This window comes from Palaemon carinicauda, chromosome 9 (genome assembly GCF_036898095.1).
Source record: "Palaemon carinicauda isolate YSFRI2023 chromosome 9, ASM3689809v2, whole genome shotgun sequence".
Taxonomy (NCBI): Eukaryota; Metazoa; Arthropoda; class Malacostraca; order Decapoda; family Palaemonidae; genus Palaemon; species Palaemon carinicauda.
This window is the reverse complement of record NC_090733.1, coordinates 137,254,069-137,257,707: the sequence shown is the minus strand read 5'-3', so window position 1 is coordinate 137,257,707 and position 3,639 is coordinate 137,254,069.

The window sequence follows — 3,639 nt, the reverse complement described above, 5'->3', positions numbered from 1 at the left end:
AACGATGAAGGCCTGTACTCCTACATCAAAGGATATTTCCTCCTAAAAAAAAAATTCCTTTTTCTGTCCATCTTCCATAGTTCAACTACTTGGTCCTTTCCATTGAGTCAGTACTTTATCCAACGATGAAGGCCTGTACTCCTACATCAAAGGATATTTCCTCCTCAAAACAAAATTCCTTTTTCTGTCCATCTTCCATAGTTCAACTACTTCGTCCTTTCCACTGAGTCAGTACTTTATCCAACGATGAAGGCCTGTACTCCTACATCAAAGGATATTTCCTCCTCAAAACAAAATTCCTTTTTCTGTCCATCTTCCATAGTTCAACTCCTTGGTCCTTTCCACTGAGTCAGTACTTCATCCAACGATGAAGGCCTGTACTCCTACATCAAAGGATATTTCCTCTTGAAAACAAAGCTCCTTTTTCTGTCCATCTTCCATAGTCCAACTACTTGGTCCTTTCCACTGAGTCAGTACTTTATCCAACGATGAAGGCCTGTACTCCTACATCAAAGGATATTTCCTCTTGAAAACAAAGCTCCTTTTTCTGTCCATCTTCCATAGTCCAACTACTTGGTCCTTTCCACTGAGTCAGTACTTTATCCAACGATGAAGGCCTGTACTCCTACATCAAAGGATATTTCCTCCTCAAAACAAAATTCCTTTTTCTGTCCATCTTCCATAGTTCAACTACTTGGTCCTTTCCACTGAGTCAGTACTTTATCCAACGATGAAGGCCTGTACTCCTACATCAAAGGATATTTCCTCCTAAAAAAAAAATTCCTTTTTCTGTCCATCTTCCATAGTTCAACTACTTGGTCCTTTCCACTGAGTCAGTACTTTATCCAACGATGAAGGCCTGTACTCCTACATCAAAGGATATTTCCTCTTGAAAACAAAGCTCCTTTTTCTGTCCATCTTCCATAGTTCAACTACTTGGTCCTTTCCACTGTGTCAGTACTTTATCCAACGATGAAGGCCTGTACTCCTACATCAAAGGATATTTCCTCTTGAAAACAAAGTTCCTTTTTCTGTCCATCTTCCATAGTTCAACTACTTGGTCCTTTCCACTGAGTCAGTACTTTATCCAACGATGAAGGCCTGTACTCCTACATCAAAGGATATTTCCTCCTCAAAGCAAAGTTCCTTTTTCTGTCCATCTTCCATAGTTCAACTACTTGGTCTTTTCCACTGAGTCAGTACTTTATCCAACGATGAAGGCCTGTACTCCTACATCAAAGGATATTTCCTCCTCAAAGCAAACTTCCCTTTTCTGTCCATCTTCCATAGTCCAACTACTTGGTCCTTCCCACTGAGTCAGTACTTTATCCAATGATCAAGGCCTGTACTCCTACATCAAAGGATATTTCCTCCTCAAAACAAAATTCCTTTTTCTGTCCATCTTCCATAGTCCAACTACTTAGTCCTTTCCACCGAGTTAGTACTTTATCCAATGATGAAAGCCTGTACTCCTACATCAAAGGATATTTCCTCTTCAAAACAAAGTTCCTTTTTCTGTCCATCTTCCATAGTCCAACTAATTTGTCGTTCCCACTGATTCAATACTTTATCCAACAATGAAGGCCTGTACTCCTACATCAAAGGATATTTCCTCCTCAAAGCAAAGTTCCTATTTCTGTCCATCGTCCATAGTCCAACTACTATGTCTTTTCCACTGAGTCAGTACTTTACCCAACGATGAAGGCCTGTACTCCTACATCAAAGGATATTTCCTCCTCAAAACAAAGTTCCTTTTTCTGTTCATCTTCCATAGTCCAACTACTTGGTCCTTTCCACTGAGTCAGTACTTTACCCAACGATGAAGGCCTGTACTCCTACATCAAAGGATATTTCCTCTTGAAAACAAAGTTCCTTTTTCTGTCCATCTTCCATAGTTCAGCTACTTGGTCCTTTCCACTGAGTCAGTACTTTATCCAACGATGAAGGCCTGTACTCCTACATCAAAGGATATTTCCTCCTCAAAACAAAGTTCCCTTTTCTCTTCATGTTCTATGGTCCAACTACTTGGTCCTTTCCACTGAGTCAGTACTTTATCCAACGATGAAGGCCTGTACTCCTATATCAAAGGATATTTCCTTCTCAAAGCAAAGTTCCTTTTTCTGTCCATCTTCCATAGTCCAATTACTTGGTCCTTCCTACTGAGTCAGTACTTTATCCAACGATGAAGGCCTGTACTCCTACATCAAAGGATATTTCCTCCTCAAAGCAAAGTTCCTTTTTCTGTCCATCTTCCATAGTTCAACTAATTGGTCCTTTCCACTGATTCAGTACTTTATCCAACGATGAAGGCCTGTACTCCTACATCAAAGGATATTTCCTCCTCAAAGCAAACTTCCCTTTTCTGTCCATCTTCCATAGTCCAACTACTTGGTCCTTCCCACTGAGTCAGTACTTTATCCAACGATGAAGGCCTGTACTCCTACATCAAAGGATATTTCCTCCTCAAAACAAAGTTCCTTTTTCTGTTCATCTTCCATAGTCCAACTACTTGGTCCTTCCCAGTGAGTCAGTACTTTATCCAACGATGAAGGCCTGTACTCCTACATCAAAGTATATTTCCTCCTCAAAGCAAAGTTCCTTTTTCTGTCCATCTTCCATAGTCCAACTACTTGGTCCTTCCCACTGAGTCAGTACTTTATCCAACAATGAAGGCCTGTACTCCTACATCAAAGGATATTTTCTCCTCAAAACAAAGTTCCCTTTTCTCTTCATGTTTTATGGTCCAACTACTTGGTCCTTTCCACTGAGTCAGTACTTTATCCAACGATGAAGGCCTGTACTCCTACATCAAAGAATATTTCCTCCTCAGAGCAAAGTTCCTTTTTCTGTCAATCTTCCATAGTCCAACTATTTGGTCCTTCCCACTGAGTCAGTACTTTATCCAACAATGAAGGCCTGTACTCCTACATCAAAGCAAAGTTCCTTTTTCTGTCCATCTTCCATAGTCCAACTACTTGGTCCTTCCCACTGAGTCAGTACTTTATCCAATGATGAAGGCCTGGACTCCTACATCAAAGGATATTTCCTCCTCAAAGCAAAGTTCCTTTTTCTGTCCATCTTCCATAGTCCAACTAATTGGTCCTTTCCACTGAGTCAGTACTTTATCCAACGATGAAGGCCTGTACTCCTACATCAAAGGATATTTCCTCCTCAAAGCAAAGTTCCTTTTTCTGTCCATCTTCCATAGTTCAACTAATTGGTCCTTCCCACTGAGTCAGTACTTTATCCAACGATGAAGGCCTGTACTCCTACATCAAAGGATATTTCCTCCTCAAAGCAAACTTCCCTTTTCTGTCCATCTTCCATAGTCCAACTACTTGGTCCTTCCCACTGAGTCAGTACTTTATCCAACGATGAAGGCCTGTACTCCTACATCAAAGGATATTTCCTCCTCAAAACAAAGTTCCTATTTCTGTCCATCTTCCATAGTCCAACTACTTGGTCCTTTCCACTGAGTCAGTACTTTATCCAACGATGAAGGCCTGTACTCCTACATCAAAGGATATTTCCTCTTGAAAACAAAGTTCCTTTTTCTGTCCATCTTCCATAGTTCAACTAATTGGTCCTTTCCACTGAGTCAGTACTTTATCCAATGATGAAGGCCTGTACTCCTACATC